Source organism: Antechinus flavipes, chromosome 2 (assembly GCF_016432865.1).
Source record: "Antechinus flavipes isolate AdamAnt ecotype Samford, QLD, Australia chromosome 2, AdamAnt_v2, whole genome shotgun sequence".
In the NCBI taxonomy this organism is placed as follows: domain Eukaryota; kingdom Metazoa; phylum Chordata; class Mammalia; order Dasyuromorphia; family Dasyuridae; genus Antechinus; species Antechinus flavipes.
Window position 1 is genome coordinate 673,765,301 of NC_067399.1, and position 24,135 is coordinate 673,789,435.

The window sequence follows — 24,135 nt, forward strand, 5'->3', positions numbered from 1 at the left end:
CTGCCACAGGGGGGCCCGGGACTGCCACAGGGGGTCTGGGCTTCATAAATACCAGCTGACCAACTGTCAAAGGCACTTAGTTACCGGTAAAAGACAGAAGGAAAAGCCCGGGCTCAACACCCTTCCAGAACCCCCAATTTCAAATTTAAAAAAAATCATCAAGAGATCAGTGACAGTTTATATTTAATTTTTTTAAATTGTTAAAGCAGGGATGCTTAGGGTGGGAAAGAGAGGAATGACACAGGGAAAACTGGGATATGACAATAGCCAAAGATCTCTCCCAAAAAACCCAAATATCTGTTTTTAAAAAACAATATGCTGGGGCAGCTGGGTAGTGCAGTGGGTAAAGCACCAGCTTTACCTGAAGTCAGGAGGACCTGAGTTCAAATCTGGTCTCAGACACCTGTGATCCTGGGCAAGTCACTTAACCCCAATTGCCTCAGGAAAATAAAATAAAAGTAAAAAATATGCCATGACCATATATATCTGAATGAACTTTGTTTTTCTTGGGGGAGTGGAGGGGATGTAAGGAGAAAGGAGGAGATGGATTTAGAACTGAAAATAAAATAAAATTCCATTCTTTTAAATGTCCATTCTATAGAGTTGTGGATTGTTGAGGGTGGTGGGAAGTAAGAAATATTAGTTGTTAGGCACATTCTCCCCCCTCTCCCTTCCTCCCTCCACCTCTCTTTCCCCATCCTTTCCTTCCCTCTTTTCTCCCTCCCCCATCTTTCTCCCTTCCTCCACGCTCTTTCACTCTTCCTTTTACCCACAACCTCCCAAACCATGAATTTTCCTCATCCCGCCAGATTTGCAAACTCCAAAAGGGAAGTGTCACAGCAGCCGGAGAAACCTTGGGGGCTAAGCCGTGTTGGGCATAAACCGTCATCCTTTGCCCTTCCCGAGGACAAGTGCCGCTCCCTCACGCACTAGACACCCGTTGGGTCTTAAACAGCCACCAAGAACAAGCCCCATCCGCACTCCCAGCGTTATTCAGCAGCCCTCCCCTTGACATAAACAGGCATTCACGAGGGCTGACGCTGTCTGTGCACACGGTGACGGACTAGAGCTGGGAGGAACTCAACGAAGGCGCTTTCATTCATTCAAATAGAAGTCGGCCAACTCCTGCCCTCGTGAAGCCGCCCTTCTAATGGGGCCCAGGCTGCGGGGAGCCCGGCGCGGCATCCAGGCGGGGAGGATGGGGCCAAGTGGGGAGGACGGGGCCCAGCGTAGAGTCCAGGTGGGGAGGATGGAGCCCGGTGCAGCGTCCAGGCGGGGAGGATGGAGCCCGGAGCAGCGTCCAGGCGGGGAGGATGGAGCCCGGAGCAGCGTCCAGGCGGGGAGGACGGAGCCCGGAGCAGCGTCCAGGCAGGGAGGACGGAGCCCGGTGTCCAGGCGGGGAGGACGGAGCCCGGCGTCCAGGCGGGGAGGATGGGGCCAAGTGGGGAGGACGGGGCCCAGCGTAGCGTCCAGGCGGGGAGGATGGAGCCCGGAGCAGCGTCCAGGCGGGGAGGATGGAGCCCGGAGCAGCGTCCAGGCGGGGAGGATGGAGCCCAGTGCAGCGTCCAGGCGGGGAGGACGGAGCCCGGCGTCCAGGCGGGGAGGACGGAGCCTGGCATCCAGGCGGGGAGGACGGAGCCCGGAGCAGCGTCCAGGCGGGGAGGATGGAGCCCGGCGCCCAGGCGGGGAGGACGGAGCGTGGCGTCCAGGCGGGGAGGACGGAGCCCGGCGTCCAGGCGGGGAGGACGGAGCCCGGCGCCCAGGCGAGGAGGACGGGGCCCGGCGCCCAGGCGGGGAGGACGGAGCCCGGAGCAGCGTCCAGGCGGGGAGGACGGAGCCCGGCGTCCAGGCGGGGAGGACGGAGCCCGGCGTCCAGGCGAGGAGGACGGGGCCCGGCGCCCAGGCGGGGAGGACGGAGCCCGGCGTCCAGGCGGGGAGGATGGAGCCCGGAGCAGCGTCCAGGCGGGGAGGACGGAGCCCGGCGCCCAGGCGAGGAGGACGGGGCTCGGCGCCCAGGCGGGGAGGACGGGGCCCGGCGCCCAGGCGGGGAGGATGGAGCCCGGCGCCCAGGCGGGGAGGACGGAGCCCGGTGCGGTGTCCAATCAGCCCTCCCCGAGCAGAGCACAGGAGGAGTCCCCCCAGCCTCTCACCCAGAGGTAACCGCTCTGTCCTGATCACAAAACCTCCCGGCAGCCGGACGTAGGCCCCGCTTCAGGCCGAACTTTACGGCCCGAGTTACTGCTCTTGCTGTTGAGCCTTAACTTATTATAGTCCAATAAAATCTGGTTGGTTTGGCCAAGTTTCACGCCCACCACGAAGCGCCAGAGTCCCCGGCCAGGCCCGGGGCCTGAAGCAGAGTCCTTAACCTCCGGGTACGGTCAGCCACCGAGGTGACGGGGCCCTTTGGGGTCATATCTGGATAACTATTCAGTGAATCCGCCTCCTTGGCAATCCACCGTATTTTATTTTATGCATTTCAGAACATTGTTCCAAGAAGCGCCTCAGGCTTCAGGAGTCAGAGAAGCTGAAGCTTCTCCCCCGGAGCTGGAGGGCCAGGGGGGCATCGGGTATAATCTCCCCTTCAGTAAATTCATTCATTCCTTCCATAAACATTAACTGAGAACCTGTTACACGGGAGGAGCTGGGCCAAGTGTGATGGAGAATTACAACGGGAAGACACAGTCCCAGAAGGTTGGGGAGACAGATGCAGCGTAAAGAGAGGAGAACCCGGGGGAAAAGGGCAGGAAAAAGGACACGACGGGGAACCAAACTCTGAATTACTGCAGGGACCGCGGAGCAGCAAATGCGACACAGCATTCTCTGAGAGGAGAGGTGGGGGACCACGGGAGAAGAACACGGCCCCCTGGGATGTGGTCGTTCCACCGGCTGACTTTAACGAGCGCCGTCACTACGACAGGAAAGGATTCAATGCTGGCGGAAAAGACGAGTGTGCAGAAATGCTGGTGATGTCAAAATAAAAGAATTTTTAAAAATTAAAGAAAAATAGAGCTCTTACCTTTATGGAGTTGAGCACAACCATTTGTAGATTAATTGATTTTATTTATTACTAACGATTTAATTTCTTAGGTTACTCATCCTACCTTCACGTCTAAGGAGCCATAGAACGCGTATCTGTCCATTCAAGGATTCAGAAAAATCTGAATGTTGGCCCCTTCCTGATTGTGCGACTATCATGTAATCACTGGCCGATTTCAGAAGGCGGCGTTTTGATTGCTTAACGACCTGTAAGACCTTCAGCTCTCTCAGCCATAAAATAAGGGCTAGACTACGCGATCTCGGAACTCCCTTCCAAGTCTAGACCGATAACCCCACAAACTTCTCCGAAACTTCATTTCTTCACCCACAAAATGCCTGCCGACCTTCCGTGTTCCCACCTCCCTTTGGTGCTGAGCCAGCCAATCACCAGCGACGGCCACCGGGGACAAGAAAGATGGAAACTCCAGCCGTTTCCCACCTGGCCAGAGGCGCCCAAAACAAGCTGACTTCGAAGAGAGGGAGTTACCTGCACCCCCTCACCTCAGGGACAGCCAAGTGTCATGGCAGGCAGGACATCTCTGTGTTCTAGAGACAGACAGACAGACACAGATAGAAAGAATATCTTTGTATTCTATAGATAGAGAGATAGATGAACAAGGTAGATAGATAGACAGACAGACAGATAGATGGAAGGATGGATGGATGGATGGATGGATGGATAAACAAACAGACAGACAGACAGATAGATGGAATAGATAGATAGATAGATGGGACATACAGATAGATGGATAGATGGAAGGATGGATGGATGGATGAATAGACAGACAGACAGACAGATAGATGGAATAGATAGATAGATAGATGGGATAGACAGACAGACAGATAGATAGATAATCTTTATATTCTATAGCTAGAGATATAGATAGGTAGATAAAATATCTTTATATTCTATAGAGATAGAGATAGAGATAGAGATAGAGAGAGAGAGAGAGAGAGAGAGAGAGAGAGAGAGAGAGAGAGAGAGAGAGAGATAGAAGATAGACAGATATGCCCCTGGTGCTTCCTAGCTCTGTGATCCTGCCACTAAGTTTTCCCTGTGCCTCAGTTTTGTCTGTGAAACAGAGCTAATAATAGCAGCCACCTCCCAGGCCTCTTTCCAGGATAAGATGTTAAAATGCTTCTAGAGCAGCCAGCGATTCCAGTGGTGAGAATCCTAACGGCCCGGGGGAAATTTTCTTTATTTCCATGAGAGTCCAGAGGCATGTGATCCGGTTCCAGGGCTCTGCCATCTCTCCGAAGGTCTCCCACTGTGATTTTCATACACAAACCCCAACTTTGCATCTGGTTTCTGGGTTATTTTCAACTCTCTGGCCGAGGTCTCCCGGCCTCCGTCCCCTCCCTTCCTCCAAGAGAAACCCGATAACTCGTGAAAGCCCCAAACAGACATTCTGACATTTGGGTGGAAACCAACTAAAAAGGGACAAAAAGCTGCTTAATGACCGGAGAGAAGCCGCAAGGAAGAGCGGAGAAGGGGCTGGGAGCAGGCAGAGAGGTCCGCCGTGGCTCTAGTTCTTTTTCATACGGAACCACCGGGCGCCCTCCTTGGGGGCTCAAGGGCCATGGGAGAGCCCAAGGTTCTCCCCAAGCAGGAAAGAGAGCCCGGGGGACAGGGAGCCTGCCCCCAGCTCTCTCCAGCCGTACGGCAAGTCAACTAATCTCTGTGCCTCAGTTTCTATACCTGTAAAGTGGGTACAAAAATAGCACCTACCTCACAGGACTGTTTGGAAATGAATTAACACGTATAAAGCACTTTTTCAACCTTACATACTACCTACATGTGGACTATTGTTGTTGTTAGCGCTATTATTATTAGTTCAGGTCAGGTCGCAGTTAGCTCATCACGTACACACATTCAGACATCCTAAAGGAGCCAATTTTTGAGTCGCTCTAACCCATTTTAATAAAAAGAATCATAACAAAATTAATAACTATTTGATTAAATAATATTTGAGTTCTAGAGAACAGATAATGAAACCCGTGTCTCCTTCCTCTCTCCAGAAAGTAAGAGCCTACAGGGGCAGAATGGTGGATACATCACCCTCTGAGGTCACCGTTGACTTTATTCTGGCTTAACGAGTTTTCTTTTCCAAGGGAAGGTTTAATTCCAGAAATGGAAAAACATCCCAATTTTTGATAATATAAATGCAAAAAAATACATCAGTAAAAATGATTCTAGAAAAAAATGAAAAGTCATCTCCCGATTAGGCTACAGAATGACGGCTTTTTCTGTCCCTCAGACTCGGACAGGAAGATCACGAACCCGGCAGGAGTCAAGCTTCCCGTCTCGGGAGGAGGGACTCCTGACGGCACCACCCATCCATGGACATCCTGAGCACGAACCGGCCAGGAAGCCGTGGCCAGGAGCCTCACGGGGCAGAAGGGGCAGAACGGGACAGGCGGTAGCCTCAGAGGGAGCTGCCATAAGGGGGAAAAGGGGGAGGGGAGGAGGGGGAGGGTGTGCAGACCCCTCCCCCGCCCCAAGCACCGAGGTCCCCCAAACACAGACTTTGTGCGTTATTCCATCCCTTGCTGGGAGGGACGGACGGACACATTCGGGGCTCTCTCGGACAAGGATTTCACAAGCCGGACTCTGCAATAGGCAGCAAGCAATGAGCAAGTCTCGAGTGTCTCCCAGAAGTCTCTACTCACGTTCGAGGCAGGTTCCTTTCTTTCCGCTGATGGCGAACTAGCGGCCACAGAGTCTCCCCGAGGCGCTGCTGGGGAGCATGGCCCCGGAAGGGCGGGACGGCGCCGTCCTCACTCTGGAAGCCAAACAGAAAACCATGCGGACGGGTTAGCAGGAGGCGGAAGGAAGCCGGTGGCTACAAAGCTGGCTCTACTTCAGTGGAGAATGTGTCTGGTATAGTAGAACAACCAGTGAACGAAGGTTAATGCAACCAGCATTTATTAAGTGCCAACTGTATGCGTGTGGTCGTTTGTTAAGTGTGATCCGGGGGACTGAGGGGGATGCCTTTCTTTGGGGCGCGGGGCCTGGCACAAGCGGCACCTCCCAAATGCGCGGTGCCTTGTTGGGAAAACCCCCAAGCGGCTCACATCCTCCTAGTGAAGCAGTCGCATGATTGTCCTGATGAACAAAGGTCACTCTACCCCCACGGGGATCCACAAACAAGCCCAGGAGGCCCAAAGTACGTATGGCACGGCTGGGCTTCCCACCAGGAGCCGGAGCCACCCCATGGTGAGATGGCCGGTCCACTGGCCTTCCCCTAAGTCTGTGCGAATGGAAGCACGAGTGTCCAGCCTCACTGTGCAGGTCCTGAAAGTGGGCTCCCAACGCCCACGGGACGGAGCAGCTGGTCCCCGAAGCAGGACTCGAACGCAGCTCCCAACGCCCACGGGACGGAGCAGCCGGTCCCCAAAGCAGGACTCGAACACAGCTCCCAGCGCCCACGGGACGGAGCAGCCAGCTCCCGAAGCAGGACTCGAACGCAGCTCCCAGCGCCCACGGGACGGAGCAGCCGGTCCCCGAAGCAGGACTCGAATGCAGCTCCCAACGCCCACGGGACGGAGCAGCCAGTCCCGGAAGCAGGACCCGAAGGCGGGTGTTCCTGACCGAGCTCGCACCCTCTCCCACACCGCGCCACCTCCCAAACCAACCTGTGGGGAAGGCCCGCTCACGAGCGGGTGGCGGAGCGACCCCTACCCAGAGGGCACAGCCAGAGCGCCTGCTCCTCCCCCAACCAAAGACACCCTAATGACCGCCAGACACTTACGGGGCTCCAGCAGGCTTCCCAGTCCCGTCCCCCTTCTCTCTGGAAACTAAAACCGGGTCCGCTCATCCAGGACCCCGGCCAACTCTGAACTCATCACAAAACTGCTCTGACGTCCACCCGGGCCCCCGGGGGAGGAACTGTCACCCTCACGGGCCGTCACTGGGGACCTTTCTACCCCCAAATCAGACCCACCTGCCTCTGCGCTCTGGTGCGGTTCTAATACCCGACCCGCTGCAATTTAAAGTGGCCCCGACCCGAATCTGGGGTTTCCCGGGTTCAGAACTCCCAGGGGGGAAATGCCATCCACCAAGGCAGTCAACAGCTCTAGAACAATCGCGCGGGGCTCCCAGAGGTTGCCGGCGGCCGGGCGGCGGGGCTTGAACCCAGAACAATTGGGTTCTCTGGCCCTCTCAAGTTAAATGAATTTCCTGCATCTATTCAAACATTTATTAGCTGAGGGCTTATGACTTTTAAATGCTGCTATTATTTATTAAGAACATGGTAAATTTTTCATTGTCATCCATTATGGGTTATACCAACGGTGGCCCAAATGTTGGGATTTGCAGATGCTCTCTAAGAACGGCTGAAAGGTTTTTCTGCAGTGTTAAATCTGTCTCCGTGCCCGGGGTTAATTCAGTCTCGCAGAATTACAGCCTCAGAAGGGAAAGGCATCCAGAAGGCCGGCCTCCCTTGGCCACGGAAGGCCAGGCTCCCTCGGCCACGGAAGGCCGGCCTCCCTCGGCCACGGAAGGCCAGGCTCTCCCGGCCACGGAAGGCCAGGCTCCCTCGGCCACGGAAGGCCAGGCTCTCCCGGCCACGGAAGGCCAGGCTCTCTCGGCCACGGAAGGCCGGCCTCCCTCGGCCACGGAAGGCCAGGCTCCCTCGGCCACGGAAGGCCGGCCTCCCTCGGCCACGGAAGGCCAGGCTCTCCCGGCCACGGAAGGCCAGGCTCCCTCAGACTATCAGGCAGAACTGAGCAGGACCACCTCTCCCTGGAAGGGGCCGCCCACCTTCAGCTGCCGTCCGGCCGTACCTCCCGGCACTCGCCGCTGACCGCGTATTCCATTTCTCCAGATTTCAGAAATGTTTTACCCGCCTGCGTGCGTTTCATCCACATCAGACTGCTCGCCTTCTCAAGGAGGGGGACGAGGCTCCCTCCCTCCCACAAACACACCGGCAGGAGGCGGCCCGGCCTCCGAGAGCGGGTCCGGCCCATTTACTTTGCATCCCGGTGGCGCGAGAAAGCCTCGCTCGCACGTCGCACATTTCCATCTCTGCCCTTGCCAGCAATAGCCCTTCCACATATTTACAATAGCCTGAAACATTGCCAAGTAATCTGGCCAACGAAGGCGGAAATCCAATTAAGTCGGGAGTAAATGTCAGCTCCCGGATGCCAAGGGCCGTAAGGAGCCACCTGGCATTTGGCGGAGGCCGCGCCGCTCCCCTCACCGCGCCGCCTCGGACTTCAGGACACATCCACTGGGAAGGGTAGAGCCAGGATTCGGCTCAGGGAGCAGGCCAGGGAGCGGGCCCGGGGCGCTGGGGGAGGGCATCCTCCGCACCGGGACCATCAGCTCCCAGCCGTCCTCTGCAGGCCTGGCCGGCCCCACTCGGCTCAGAAAGCCCCGGGGGCTCCCTATTAACTGCCGTCAGGACCCGCTCCTCCTTCTCTGGCACCGAAAGCACCACGTCACAACTGGGCTGCCACCCACCTTCCCTGCCACGTGTCCTCTGACTCCCCTCCCCCTTCTTCCTGTTGCCACCAAACGGGCTCCTTGGATTTAATTCTCCCCCGCTCGACCAGAAAGCCCTTCTCCTGTGGTGGCTTGAGGGGAAAGGGGAGGGGCGAGCACCTCTGGGTGCCAGACACCACGCCGAGCACTGCCAGAGCATCTCCCGTGACCCTCACGACCACCCTGCCAGGCGGAGGCTGTTCCAGTCCCCATTTTACAGCTCAGGAAACTGAGGCAGACAAGGTGATGGGACCGTTAGCAAGCGTCTCAGGCTGGATTTGAACACAGGACTTCCAGACCTCAGCCCACAGCTCCTACCACTGGCTCTGGAACTGCGCTAAGGGACGCAAAGACAGCACCAAAAATCACGTCCCCGAGGGCTGAGGAGCCGGGTGAAGAGGCCTGAGGCGGGGAGGGGATTTGCACCTTCTGAGGTTCTTTCCAGCTCTAAAGTCAGAGCTCCTCCTGGTAGCCAAAGCCAGTGAAACATGGTGACCCAATCTAGAAGAAGGCGTGGGAGACGGGCAGAGGACACACTCTCCGGTGGCGGCTCGCAACCTCCCTGGCTTGGGGGCCCAGGAGCCCGAGACCGACTGGGGTACGCCTGTGAGCCCCGACTCCAGAGGGTCGAGAGAACTACAAAGCTGCTCTAAGCAGAAGGGAGCAGCCCTGCCACCACCTGGGCCACTGAGATCCCAGGTCTCACCAAAGCAGCAGCTTCCTCCCCCACACCAGCCCCCAGTCCTGGATACGGAGCCTCCGTTTGCTCTTAGTGCCCTCGTGGATCTCTCTGTGTCAAAAAATAATAATAATAATAATAAGCATAGAGCGAATAAATGGAGCTATTCGAATATATGCATTTCCTGAGTAAGAATGAATAAAGAAAGGAGAAGAGAGCACCAAGTCCCGGCTCCGAGTCAGATAAACCCCCAGGGGGGAGCTGAGAAATCGGAGGAGGGAAAAAAGAACCGTCCACAAGAGGGAAGCCGACGGGAGAAAGGGAGGGGTAGGATGGACGGGTGGGGAGATAGATGGTAGATGGATGGATGAATGGCTTACAGATGGATCAATAGGTAAATGGATGGATGGATAAATGGATAGATGGGAAGATGGATGGATGGCTGAATGGGTAGATAAATGGGTGGATGGATGGATAGATGGAAGTGTTCGTTACCAGACGTTCTTAAGCTGGAATCTATGAACTTTTATTAAAAAACCATTTTGGTAACGATATTTTTAAAACTTGGTTTCTTTGGCAATTCTATGCATTTTATTTTATATATGTAAAATATATTGTGTTTATATTGTTATATATTTCTACATTGGGCCATGGAACCCCACAGACCTCATAAGATTATTAAAAGGTTCCGTGGCCCAAAAAAGTGCATTAAGTATTTATTATGTGCTAGGTGAGTAGTGGAGAGAGCTCTGGGCCTGGAGCCAGGAAAATATAAGTTCAAATTCAACCTCAGACACTTCCTGATCCTGGGCAAGTCACTGAGTTTGCCTCAGTTTCCTCATCTGTAAAAATGGCCAGGAAGAGAAAATGGCCAACCACGCCAGTTCCTTTGCCAAGAAAACTCCAAATGGGGCCGTGGAGATTCGGACACAACGAATGACTGAATGAGCCGCCAGGCGCTGTGTTAAGAGCCATGGATGTAAGAAAAAGCAAGGCGCCTCCTGCCCTCCCGGGGCCAACATTCTGAGTGGATATAAATAAAAAAGCCAGGTGGCAGGGTCGGGGGCACGGCCCGGGTTCATTAGGTGCCAGCAGCAGATCGGATGGAACCGCGGCAGATGATAAGGCCCGACGGTCTCCCAGCTCAGAGAGAGTTTTAAGAAAAGGGGGATTTCCCCGTAATCAAGTATACATCGCAAGGAGGCAAAGACACAAAGGCCCATAGGGACCAAACGACCCAGGCAGCCCCAAGCGTGGCAGCCGAAACCTGGAAACCGAGTCAGGGCTCGCCGATGAGGAAAGGGCTTGAGGGTGTGAAACGCTGAATGGGAGGGATTCGGGGAAAAAAAAGTGGCAATTACATGAGCTGGTACAAAGGAAACTCAGCAAGACCAGAATAACAACCCGCACAATGCCCACAAAAGCGCACATAAAAACCGCACTGAAAAGGTCACTGACCACTCTCGTAGCCCCTCAGAGGCCGGGAATCTGCCTCCCTCACGTAGCGATGGGACCCTACGGGGAGGAGCGCGGCATACCAGGCGGGGCGGCTCACTGGCACACCTGTTCCCCCTTAACTGTCTTTCTTTCCACGCGGGGACGTTCCACGTTGGGAACAGCCGAGAGGAAACGATATATTCTGAAATGATCACGGTATCGAAACAAAAGGCATCAATTAAACATTTAAAAGATTCCCAAGCATCAAGGAGAGTAATAAACAAAAAAAAGTCCTTTGGATTTGTTATGCTCAGAAATAAATGTCAGAGAGCTCCGAGGGGCGGGTTCCTGCCAAGGACTAAGGGGAGGGGGGAGGGGGGACCGGCGCCCGTGGGGCGAGACCAAAACCGGTCCTTAAAGGTCCTTTCAGAAAAGTCTAGAGAGATCCTTTAACCAAGTTTCTAAGACCAAAGATAAATAGAAGCTACGGAAACTTGGGGGGACGAAGACAAAAGACAAAGAACTCATTAAGGAACTAAGAGCCCTTCAGAGATGACTTGGAAATTCAAGAAAGGGCAGCAAAACTGGTTTTGACTTGGGCAGGAGTTGGCTCCCTCCCCTTATCTCAAGATGAAGTTACTCGTCCTACGGATTTGAAATGTCACAGAATAATAGGAGGAGAAAGCTGGAAGAGACTCAAAGCTCATCCCGTCCGGCCTGCTCCTGTTTCAGTTAGGAAAGCCGCTCTCAGCTGGCCTGAAAGGCTGGGGGAAAGCCAGGCTTCCAGGCCCACCTCAGGAGGAATTCAAACCCAGCCAGCACGTGAGCACCTACTATGTGCAAGGCGCGAAGGCTGGGACGGTAACACTCAAAACCGAACCTCTCATGGTAAGGAGTTTTCAGGCTGAGAACCGACTTAGGCAGGAGCGCTCTGCAGACGGTTGTGACCCGGGTGAGCCAGAGAAGGGTGGGGTGTAAGACCCCAGGGGTCGGTCGCATCTCCCTCGCCTCCAATCCCACAAAGCCACGGGCTTTTGCCCTTTTCGTGGGTCCCAGGCCCCTCTGTCACTCTGGTGCGTTCTAGGCGTAGGTTGGGTCTCAGACATGAGGTCAGCGTCCCACAGTCACCCATTCACCGACTGATTGCCAGGGAGGGTCCCCCAACCAGCCACTACCACGGGAGTTCTTAAACCACCGATTGCCAGGGAGGGTCTCCCAATGACTCATTGCCAAGGTGGATCCCCCAACCACTGACAGCTGGGGAAGGGGGGGTCCCGAACCACTGACTGCCAATGACTATTAGCCAAGGAAGTTCCCACAACCGCCAACTGCCAGGGAAGTTCTTAAACCACTGATTGCCAGGGAGGGTCCCCCAATGACTCATTGCCAAGAAGGATTCCCCCAACCACCAACTGCTAGGGAGGGTCCCCCAGTGACTCATTGCCAAGAAGGATTCCCCTAACCACAACTGACTCATTACCAAGGAGGCCCCCAAAGGCCAGCTACCAGGAAGGTCCCACAAGCATCTTTGCCGAGGTCCACAAGGCACGAGGGAAAAAACAAGTGCTTTTAACAGTGACTGACTCAGTGCCAAGGTTACACCCGCCCAGTGCCCCGGCGTACTCAAGGAAGCGACGGTCTAACCGGCACTGGAGCACACAGAGCAGTCCCCGGGTGCCCAGGCTCCCCACGCTGAAACTGCTCTGCCCCCCCGGGCTGGCTGCCTGCCAGCGTGTAACCCTCCTTCCACCACACCCAGCACAACCGCCAGAGAAACCCCGGCCCAGAGACTCGGGAGGTTCTTGTGGCCCCTCCTCAGAATGAGCCAAGTTCACAAGCCCCTACTACGTGCCAGACACTGTGCCGAGCCTGTATGACTCAGGACGCCTCCCTACCAAGGACAGCACCCCTACTAAGGGTCTCCAGGGGGCCGAGTGCTCCCGTCTCCTGGGGAGAGGCAGGTGCTCTCCTTGGGGCTACTGGCAACAGTAACCGCCTTCCTGCCCCAGAGACCGGCACGGGCCCCCGAGGCCGGGAAAGCTCCCCAAAATCCACGTCACGCTCACTAAAGAAAATGCAGAGAAAGGAAACCAGCAACCCTGATGTCCAGGGAAAAGGGAATGAACGGTTATCCCTGCCTCCGCTCAGGCTGGCTACCATTAGGACGCGCTCACACAATCCTATTTTACAGATGAGGAAACTGAGGCAAGCTGAGGTGAAGGGATTTATAGGCATCTGAGGCGACATCTGGACTCCGGGCGGGGGTTCCAGGCACTCAGGGTCCCCAGGCTCCTCCCCCTGATCCAAGCCAACCTCTGATTTTTCAGAGGCAGAAACTGAGTCCAGAAAAGAAACAGATCTGCCCAAGAACACAGAGCCGTCAGACTCAATGAAACCCAGGTCCCTGGGCTAAAATCCTTGCTCAGCACTCAGCTCCCTCCACGGCAGCAAGTCCCACAATCCCACAGTCTCAGGGTTGTCGGGGCCCTCAGAAGCCAGCGGGGTCCTGAACCACAATCCCTGAGAAGGGGCTGCCAAGGGAGCCCACCCTCCACCCTCACTGCCTCGAGAGTCTGCGGACCAAGTCACTCCCTCCTCTGGATGAAGGCCCTCTGCCCGCCAGAAGGCTCTTCGCTAGCTGGCCCGGCCCCCAGCTCTTCCCCGGATAAGGGGATAAGGACCCCGGAGCCTTCACTGCCCCGACTGGCCGAGGACCCCGGAGCCTTCCCTGAGGAACCCGGAGCCTTCACTGAGGAACCCGGATCCTTCACTGCCCCGACTGGCCGGGGAACCCAGAGCCTGGAATCCGGAGCCTTCACTGAGGAACCCAGAGCCTTCACTGAGGAACCTGGAGCCTTCACTGAGGAACCCAGAGCCTTCACTGAGGAACCCAGAGCCTTCACTGAGGAACCCAGAGCCTTCACTGCCCCGACTGGCCAGGGAACCCGGAACCTTCACTGCCCCGACTGACTGGGGAACCCAGAGCCTGGAACCCAGAGCCTTCACTGAGGACCCCAGAGCCTTCACTGAGGAACCCGGAGCCTTCACTGCCCCGACTGGCCGGGGAACCCAGAGCCTGGAACCCAGAGCCTTCACTGAGGAACCTGGAGCCTTCACTGCCCCGACTGGATGAGGACCCGGAGCTTTCGCCGCCCCGACTGACTGGGGAACCCAGAGCCTGGAACCCGGAGCCTTCACTGCCCCGACTGGATGAGGACCCGGAGCCTTCGCTGCCCCGACTGACCGGGGAACCCAGAGCCTGGAATCCGGAGCCTTCACTGAGGACCCCAGAGCCTTCACTGCCCCAAATGGACGAGGACTCAGAGCTTTCGCCACCCCGACTGCCTTCCTCTGACACTCTCTGCCTAGCAAATATTCCTTCTAAAAGCTGGAACCCAAGGCGAGAGCTTCCCCCACCCCAAACTCAGGGAAGTGATCCCTGGATTCCTGGAAGCTGGATCTCTTCAGGCAGCCCGAGATCCATCAGCAATCTTGGCCGCCCGTTGGCTCCTTGTGTTAGCGGAATCACATCCCTGGCAACCCAACAGCGCCTGAGAATCGAGGATTTTGCCGGCCCAAGGTCAGGGGAGCCCAGCCAGGAATGGTCCTAGACCCGGAGGCCTCAGCTCGGCACAAAGGAAAAAGCCACAGATGCCAGCCGTGCAGAATCCAAACCCAGCCAGCACGTGAGCACCTACTACGTGCAAGGCGCGAAGGCTGGGAAGGTAAGGAGTTTTCAGGCTGAGAACCGACTTAGCCTGACTTCCCCGGGACAGCCAGAGAAGGTGGGGCGCGATACCCCAGGGGACGGTCTCATCTCCCTCGCCTCCGATCCCACAAAGCCGGGGCTTTTCCCCTTCTCGTGGGTCCCGGGCCCCTCGGTCACTCTGGTGAGTTCCAGGCGCAGGTTGGGCCTCAGAAAATTTTGAAATCCATAAAATAAAATGAGAACAATACAAAAGAAACCCGTTTTATTGAAAAGAGAGATGGATTTTTTTCTCATTCGATTCCCCTGTGAATCTCTCCACAATTCTTAGCCCAGCGGAAGCCATCCCCTTCTACCTGGTCTGGGGGACGGCCACAAGCGAGCCCCGGAGCCCACGCGGACGAGGAAGGCTTCGCGGGCTCCCCGGCCCTCCCGGCCCCCGGGTCTCTGGCCTCCGCCTCCCCCTTCCCTCCTCTGGCTCCGAGTCACCCAGAAACGAGCTCTGACCTTGTTTGTTCTAAGCCTCTGAGAGGCAGGAGAGGCGGCGATCGCCATCGAAAGCAAATATTTGAATAAACACGTCTTTAAAAGGCTCCCGCTCGTGGCCACGCTGCGCTGCCAGGGAAGTGACCCCAAGCTCGGGCGGAGCCTTCGCGTCCGGGCCCCGCGGGGCCGTCTGCTCATCACCCAGAAGCCAGTCGGCTCCGCTGGAGAGGCTCACCATTCCCTCGGCGTGCGCTTATTAAGCACCTGCTGGGTACCAACACCGGACCAATTCTGCGGCAGTGAGGAGCTGGGAGCCCCAGTGGGCAATTAGATGTCACCGAGCAAAAATGGCAGGAGACGACAGCCAATGGGAGAGGGAACGGGGGGCGGGGAGCAAAAAGAGCAAGGAGCCGATTCCCCGGAGCTCCCCAGGTATCCCAGCAACATCAGGAGGATGCGAGGAAGCCTCCGGGGAGGTGGGCAGAACCCCAGGGGAAGAGGCAGAGAAGGGCATTAACAAGGCAGGCAGCCACAGAGTGGATGCAAAAGCACTTAAGGCTTTACTGCGTGCCCTCTGAGCCCTGGATTTACAAATAGATCTCACACATACACACACACACACACACACACACACACACACACACTCACACTCACTCACACACACACTCACATTCACTCGCACACACTCACACACACACATACACATACTCATACTCACACACGCGCACACACACACTCACACTCACAGACACACACTCACACTCACTCACACATACACTCACACTCACAGACACACTCACACACTCACACTCACACTGACTCACATTCACTCGCACACACACACGCACACACGCACTCACTCACACTCGCACACACACACACACTCACTCACACATACACTCACACACGCTCACACTCACTCTCTCACACACACACTCACACTCACTCACACATACACTCACTCACACTCACACATCCACTCACACTCACACTCACTCACACATACACTCACACTCACAGACACACTCACACACTCACACTCACACACACACTGACTCACATTCACTCACACACCCTCACACACACGCTCACACACACACTCACATTCACTCGCACACACGCGCGCACACACACACACTCTCACTCACACTCACTCACACTCGCACTCACACACTCGCACACACTCACATTCACTAGCACACACTCTCACACACGCTCACACTCACTCACACTCGCACACACACTCACACTTGCGCACACACACTCACACACACTCACTCACACTCACTCTCACACTCACACACACTCACACTCGCACTCACACTCGCACACACTCACACACACTCGCACTCACTCACACTCGCACTCACACTCACACACTCGCACACACTCACATTCACTAGCACACACACACACGCTCACACACGCTCACACTCACACACACACTCACTCACACTTGCACACACACTCACACACACACTCGCACACACACTCACACACACACTCACACATCCACTCACACTCACTCGCACACACACTCACTCTCACACTCACACTCTCACACACTCACACTCACATATGGGTCCAGCTTCAGAGCTACTATGAAAAGCCTGAGAGTCCCGGAAGACCACGTCAGGGCTGAGAGTCTAGGGGTGCAGGGCCAGGGCCGCTGGGAAGGACCTTAGGCACCACTGAGCTGTGGCCCTGGAAGGAGGCCCCAAAGCCCCGAGAACACAGGCCGTCTGACTGCCTACGAAGTCCCCAAGGCTTGGCGGGCTCCCGCAGTGGGGGCGCATCCGGGCCCAAGCCCCCAAAGTCGCGACCCCAAATCATGAGGAGTTGTTTGTTTTGTGCGGGATTCAGATTGGGGGCCCCGGCCACCATTACTGATAGCACGTGCTCCACTTTCGCAGCCTCGCCCCCTCCTCCCCAATCCTAACCTTGCTCTCCTCCGCCACAGTCACGGTCACTGATCCTACCTGGCTGCCCTGCCCCCGCTCCCAGCCCTGGCCCTGCCCTCCCCACCTTCCCCTCGGACTCCCCCCATTTTTACGCCCTGGCTCCCGGCTCCCACCGCGCCCTCGCCCCCGGGGCCTAAGGGAGGACCACAGCCCCCGGCCGGACAGCCCCGGTCCCCGGGTAGGCCGTCGTCTGCCGATCGGGCCCGGGAACGTTTGGCCGAGGGACAGGCCGAGCGCCGTGGACGCGGTCCAGCCCCGGCCGAGCCGGGAGAGCAGGAGCGGAGGAGACCTGGAAGCCGGCCAGGAGCAGGGCAGCGGAGCAGAGCCGGGCCTCGAGGAGCCCGGCCGGCTGAGCGCTCCAGAGGGCCCCAGGGCGCACGCTCCCCGGAAAACAGAAAAGGGCGCGGGCGGCCCAGCTTTGGAGGGGAAGAAAAGCCTCCAGCGAGAAGCGAGACCGCCGGGGGAAGCCTGGCCGGAACAGCAGGTCTCCATCCCAGGCCCGGCCGCCTCCCTCCTGGACCACCTGAGGCACTTGTGCTGTGGGTACCTGTGGCACTCTCCCCACTTCACAGAGGAAGAAACTGAGGGTCAGAGAAGTGGTGGCTTACTGGAGCCCACCCGAGGCAGGCTCTCCAAGGGAAAGGAAGGGAATGAGAAGGGAGGACGAGGGGATAATAAGCACAGATGGAGCGCCTACTGTGTGCAGGCCCTGCGCACACAACACTCGGGGGAGCTGCTGTTGCCGCTTCTTTTCCATCTCAGTTACTCCCGCCCCGCGTGCCCTGAGCACTTGCCACCCTGGACCGGAGAAACGCGGAAAGGAAATAAAGCAGTTCATAAACCCACTGGGGATACTTCAGGGACCCCGAGCCCGGAGACTACAGGCAAAGGGAGGAGGGGCCCGGCCCCGGGCGAGGGGTTCCAATCCCAGCTCCCCGCGGCTCGCCAGAAGGGGCCCAGGAGGGAGTCTCGCCCGATCCCAGATCGGGCCTTTTGTGGCTGTTTCTCTCCCTTCCGACTTAAATAATTAATCGCTGTGGTTCACTTGTTTCATTCATGTCTATCTCTGTAATTGTTGGGAGCTTTCTTGACCAAGAAAGGGATTTTGCCCTTTCCTTCCCCAGTTCATTTACAGATGAGGAAACTGAGGCAGAGTGAGGTGACTTGGCCAGGGTCCCACAGCCAGCACCTGGTGCTCTAGGCACAGACTACCCCCCCCCAGCTCCACCAGCTCCATCACCTTACTGATGAGGAAACCGAGGGCATCCACCAATGCCCGAAGGGCGTCAAAGCCTTGCCCAAGATCACACGGCTTAGAAAGCGGGAAGTTAGGACTTGAATCCACATCTAAGCGGAACCCTCCCCCTTCTCACCCCCCTTGTCAGACCTCTCCTTCCTAAGCCCCTTCCCCAGCCCAGCAACAGCTTCAGAATCTCCCCCTCCCCCAATCTTCCCTCGGAAATATGCTCCACCCACACCCGATGGGCCTTTCAGAGCCCTCAGCCTCTCTCCCTCCCTAGAATGGAGGCTCCCTGAGAGCAGGGCTGAAGGGGGGCTGTTCCGGGTATCCCTCCACCTGCACACAGTCGGTGCTTAATAAATGCATGCTGGCTTCTCCAAGTTCCCTCCTGAGAATCCTGGTCCTGGAAGGTTGGGGTCTGAGCCCAAGGACCATGAGGTACGGGGAAAGGCCTGCGGCTCTGAGGTCCGGGACTCTGGGTTCAAGTCTCGCCTCCGTCACTGGCCCCGTGGGACCCTGGGCACTTTACCTCCTCGGGCTTCGACCCATTAGTGAGACTTGCTAAGTTCTTCCTGCGAGCCAGAGCCGCCCAGCCGTTCCCTCCTCCTCTCAGGGAGCACCCACTCTAACACAAACTACCGCCTCTCAGAGAGGGGCCTTCCCAGCAGCCTCCGGGCCCCCTTCCAGCTATGGTCCGTGAGCCTCTGACCTCCTCGGGTAACGTTCGAGGCTCTGGGACTCAGTTTCCTCGTCTGTAAAGCAGACCCAGCCTAGCAAGCTGGCCCTCAGCGCGCTCACTCTCTGGTCGTTGGATTGAGGAGCAGAATTCCGGGGGCTCGGGCCCCCGGTTCCTCCAAGTCCCTTCTGATCCCAGCTTTCGTCCCCCGGGCCTCCTCGGGAACCAGAAGAGAGCGAGCCGGGAAGGCCTCGGACACCGTTATTTCTGGCCTCTGCTCCATTATTAATAGCCCAGCCCTGCCCCCGCCGCTAGTTTTGGGTCCAGAAGTAAAACGCTCCTGCTATAAATAGTGAAAATCCTATAAATACTCGGACGGAGCAGGATCTCGTCAATGCGAGCGCCTCTGACAGGCAGACAGCCGCCCCACCGGCCCCTCACCTTCCGGGCGGCTCCGGCCCAGCCCCCCAGTCTCGGGGACTCCCACAGGCCTCCCCCAAAAGCACTGCAACAGGCCCAGCCCTGCCCCAGCAGCCTCGGGGACTCCCACAGGCCCCCCCCAAAAGCACTGCTCCAGGCCCAGCCCTGCCCCAGCAGCCTCAGGGACTCCCATAGTCCCCCCCAAAAGCACTGCAACAGGCCCAGCCCAGCCCCCCAGTCTCAGGGACTCCCATAGTCCCCCGCCAAAAGCACTGCTACAGGCCCAGCCCTGCCCCAGCAGCCTCGGGGACTCCCACAGGCCCCCCCAAAAGCACTGCAACAGGCCCAGCCCTGCCCCCCAGTCTCAGGGACTCCCATAGTCCCCCCCAAAAGCACTGCAACAAGCCCAGCCCTGACCCCAGCAGCCTCGGGGACTCCCATAGTCCCCCCCAAAAGCACTGCTCCAGGCCCAGCCCTGCCCCCCAGTCTCGGGGACTCCCATAGTCCCCCCAAGTTCATCCACTTTGCCCCCGGGCACTGCCACCCAGAGCGCCTTCACCCTCCCTATAACAAGGTTATCCTAGGGGTCCTCGGCCCCGGGCCAGAGTTGAAGGGAGCCCCAAAAGTCGTCCGCTGACAGATGAGACTGAGGGAAGGCAATGACCGGGTCCCCCCGGGAGGCAGAAGCACCGCAGCTGCCCAAGTCCTCCCGCCTCCCAGCTCCCCATCCAAGCCCATGGACTTTCCCACACCCGCCCCTCTCCCGACCCACACCCAGCATCCTGAGGACCCTGCTGCCTTCCCCCCGAGCAGCCTGGCCCACCCCCGTCCGATCCACGGTCCAGCTACCGAAGTAACGGTCCCAAAGCACCGGCTGCGCGGCTCACCTCCTCAAGAACTTTCCGTTGCTCCCTATTGCCTCTAGCACAGAATGTGAATTCCTCAGTTTGGTCTTAAAGCCGCACTCCAGGAAAAGCTCTTTACTCCCATTTTCCCAAACTCCCCGAGCGTCCGCTCCCATCTCCTTCCTCGGCTCGGGGCTCGACTCCACGCCCCGTCCTGGCCACACGGTACCTTTGCTCCAGCTCCACGACCGACCCTCAATCTGGCACCTCAGAAACCGGCCCTTTCTCTTTTCCACATGAAGAAACTGAGGCAAAAGGGAGGACCACGAGCTGTCCTCTCTCAGCTTCGCAACTCCATGTTCATTAGGGTTAGACCGCCCGCAAGCCTGTAAAACCGTCCCTAACTTTGGTTCCAGGGGATTTCCCACCCAGAATCCCACTCAGAAAAAGAGCAGCCAGACAAGCGCTCTCCGACTCTCCGGACAAATGTCCAGGACATTCCCACTGCAGACGACCTCGCCAGACGGGGGCCTCCTCCTGGGCCGATGATTCTGGGGTCCCTCCCGGGCCCACGAGCTGGGATCCCCGAGCCTGACCCATCGCGTACTTTCTCTGGCCCGAAACATTCCCAGGAAGGAATCGAGAAGACAACAGGAAGCTCTGGCTGCCCCTAAGAAAACCTTCCCAACACACGTTCCCAGAAGCAGCGTGGGAGGGGACCCCAGGGGCCGGCCTGGATCAGGACAAGTCTGAGGGAAAGACGGGGAGCTGGGGCCCGAGCAATGACAAGAATTACGACGACAACGTTAATGATCACGGCACAGAGAGCTTTTAGGGTGAATTATATCACGTTTGACCTTTACAGAAATCCCGAGAGGTAGCCGCTATTATTATCCCCATTTTACAGATGAGGAAACTGAGGCGGACACAGGTTCGGGATCCCACAGCTCGGAGGCGACGAGGCCAGATGTGAGTGAAGGCCCACGGACTCCGGGCTTCAGCACCGCATTTACCGGGCTGCCAGCGCCTCCGGGAACGAGCTCCCGGCCGGCGGGGTCCTTCCCCACTGAGCTGTGCCAGCCAAGGCCCGGAAGGCGCCCCCGAGCCCCCCCGCCTCCTGCCGGAGATTCCTCGTCCGCTGCCCAACGTAGCCGGGAGCACGTGGCTTCTTTCGCAGGCTCCGAGGTATCCGGGGCTGAGCGGAGCCCACCAGGCAGGGAGCGGGCGCGGCGGGCGGCCCTGGGCCCCCGGGGGATTCTCCTGCCCGCAGCCACCGCCCAGGGAGGGGCAGGAAGGGCCGGGCACGGGGAGCCCGTGCCGAAGGGAGCGGCTGCCCACCAAGCCACGAGACGTTTGTGGAAGGAGTTGGGAACCTGCCTCGAGGGGAAGCCTCCGCTTTCTCATAAAAACCGAGGCTGGATCTCGTGGTTCCTAAGGCTCCTGAGACCCAGATGCACGATGTGCGACCCTGAAGGTCACAGGGCTGGCTGCTCACTAAGAAGACCCTGCAAAGCCCCTAAAGGTCAAAGGTAAACCCAGCTCTGACTCCCCAGGAGGCGCTAACTAACCATCTGTCGGTCTGAAGCACAATCGAGAGCCAAGTATACAGTGGAGATTAATAATAGTAAGGCACTAACCACCCATCTTTCGGGCCTCTGGCCAAACTGCAAGCTCCTCGGGCGGCCCGGCCTCTGGTCAGGGACCCCCTTCTCCCAGTTTTGGGGACCTCTCGTTCCTGATCCCCCAACTTCGGGCCCCAAAGTCCTTTCTTCTTCCGGAAGATGGGGGAAGAGGGGGACACTCAGCAAGACTAAGGGATATTTTCTTCTGCCGCGACTGGCAGCCCTTCTCCCCTCCACCCCCTTTCCTCAGAGAGGCGATGAGCGCCCCCAGAAGGTCTGGCTCGGGATCAACAACCTGGCCACACCTCGGCCTCCAGAAACAATTGCAGGGGCCCCTTGGCGCCTCCACGTTCCCCCAGCCCAGTGTCTGACCCTCCCCTCCCCCGCAAGGCCCAGGCCGAGCCTCTGCCCCCAGCAAGCTCGACCCTGGGACCTGGTCGGGGGTCTGGCTCTAGCTGGCAGCCCCGCCCCCCATCCCCCTTTCCCCCCCCCCCCCCGCACACATGCCCCCAAACACCCACACTCGGCTATTTCCAGTCTGGGCCGCTCGTTTCATCAGGCTGGGAACTCCAGGAACAGGGGACTCCCTCCACTGATTGGGACACGGCCCCTGGTTCCGCCACAGCCCCCTTCCCCTCCCCCCTCAGGACCCCTCCCCGGACGGTTCTTGCCTTCCTTGCTACTCCCTCTCTTCCCCAAGCCCCTTTTCATTCTTATCTGGAAACACTCTATACCCCACTGAACAGCAGCTCCTGGAGGCCTCCTTCCTTGGGCTCCATCAAGAGACATTCGTAAAGCACCTACTATGTGCCCTAGCCCCCATCCTCTCCTCCCTCACCGCCCCCTCTCCCCACTTACTGCCTTGGCCCCCGAATCCAACCGAGACTTTTCTGAAACTCTGGGCAAAGCAGTCCCATGTTGTAGCCTCAGTTTCCCCATCTGTAAAATGGAGCTCTTGGCCCTAGTAGGTAGCTTCCCACGGAGCTGTTTTGCAAAGGTCCCTCACACGCAGGAGCAAAGTGAGATTTTTAAGGGAACGGGGACCAGGAGAAGGGCACTTTGCTCTCACCGTGCCGAACGCCAGCCACCAAATAAGCTTCTCATCAGGCAAAACGTCCCCGGAGCCACGACCACATCCGCCCTGATGTTCAGGCAGCAGCCGGCGCCAGAAGTTTGCCCAAGTTTGACCCCGGGCGCCACGGGCCCGGCCGGCCTTGACCCCAGCCCAGGTTCATCTTTCCCTTCGACCTTGATACCTACGGAGACTTTCTCAGTTCTCGGGTCCCCGGGTGGAGGGAGACGGGAAGTGAAGAATTCTGACTATCCCTTCCCCCCCCCCCCAGAAAGAGACCCGGACCCTGGGCGTCACCTCCAACCAGCAGCCGGCCTGAGTCGGCCATCTAGGCTCCAGAGGCTAGAGGGCCGTGAGCCCCAGCTGAGGGGCTGAGCTCTGGGGTCATCCGCTAATGGCCTCCCCCACGCCCGGCTCTGCTCCCCCCTAGAAGCGGCTGGTCTGAAATATGCTCCACTTTCTGACTGGACAGGTCCTTTTGTCAGCCAGGCTCTCCGCCAGCCTCTGTCCGGAGGACACGGAGGCCGAGGAGGGCCATCCAAAGCCCGGCTTCATCCCCACCCAGGCCACTCCGTCCTCCCTCTCAGCACCAGGAGTCACAGAGACCGACTCCAGATTCAGCTCCAGATTCAACACTAGCTGGGAGTCCTGGGCAGGTCAAACTCTGTCCCTCCGTTTCCCCAGCTGTAAACTGGACATAATGCCCACCTCCCAGGGTAAACTATGGATCAGATGAGATAATATTTGCAAAGTACTCTGCAATCTGTAAATGCTAGCCATTGCCGTTGCCAGAGGTCACGTTTGAACCCAGACTCTTTCCCATACAGGTCAGTGGAGGGGAACAGGGTAGGCCCACCTCACTCCTACACAGCCATTATCGGTCACATGGAGGAACTGAAAGTACAGGAGGAAGGACATGGAACAAGGGGCTCAGCCCACACACTCCTCTGGTAACCACTCGAGGTTGAGGTCAAGATATAGGAGAGGGCATCGAGGGCGGTGTCTGGCCCCAGAGAGGATGACAAAAGCCCCCATGGGGCGGCCAATCAGGGCGGAAGGCAGGACTGGGCTGCGATCTGTATCCCTGAAGGGAACGGGGCTCACAGGGCCACCGAGGTACTTGAGTCCGGCTCTCCCAGAAAAGCTGAAGCATGTCCTGAAAGTCTCCTGAGAGGAGCTACCCACTGAGCATCCCCCCCAAAAAAAGAGGGAAGGGCACTCCCGTGCCCAGGGAAGACCATCGATCCAATCCAACACACACTTATTTAACACTTCCCGTGTGTAAAGACACATAGAGACACTGGAGAGCTTAGGATCAAAAACCCTAGGCTGGTAAGAACCTTAAGTCCAGGGCAGCTGGGTGGCTCAGTTTATAGAGCCCTGAAGTCAGGAAGACTTGAATTCAAATCTGGTCTCAGACACTTAACACTTCCTAGCTGTGTGACCCTGGGCAGATCACGTAACCCTAAT

At 57.6% G+C, this 24,135-nt stretch overlaps 1 protein-coding gene across 2 annotated transcripts in view; it reads right to left on the bottom strand.

Moving 5' to 3' along the window:
- Positions 1 to 24,135, bottom strand: part of SGMS1 (sphingomyelin synthase 1) — a 187,259-nt gene that overhangs the window by 153,586 nt on the left and 9,538 nt on the right. Inside the window, exon 2 of one of the 2 annotated variants that reach the window (XM_051982642.1) lies at positions 5,707 to 5,819. The exons of the other annotated variant lie outside the window; for it this stretch is intronic. The gene's annotated coding sequence lies outside the window, so the exon portion shown is untranslated. The remainder of the gene's footprint in view (positions 1 to 5,706; positions 5,820 to 24,135) is intronic. 2 annotated transcript variants of the gene reach the window in all.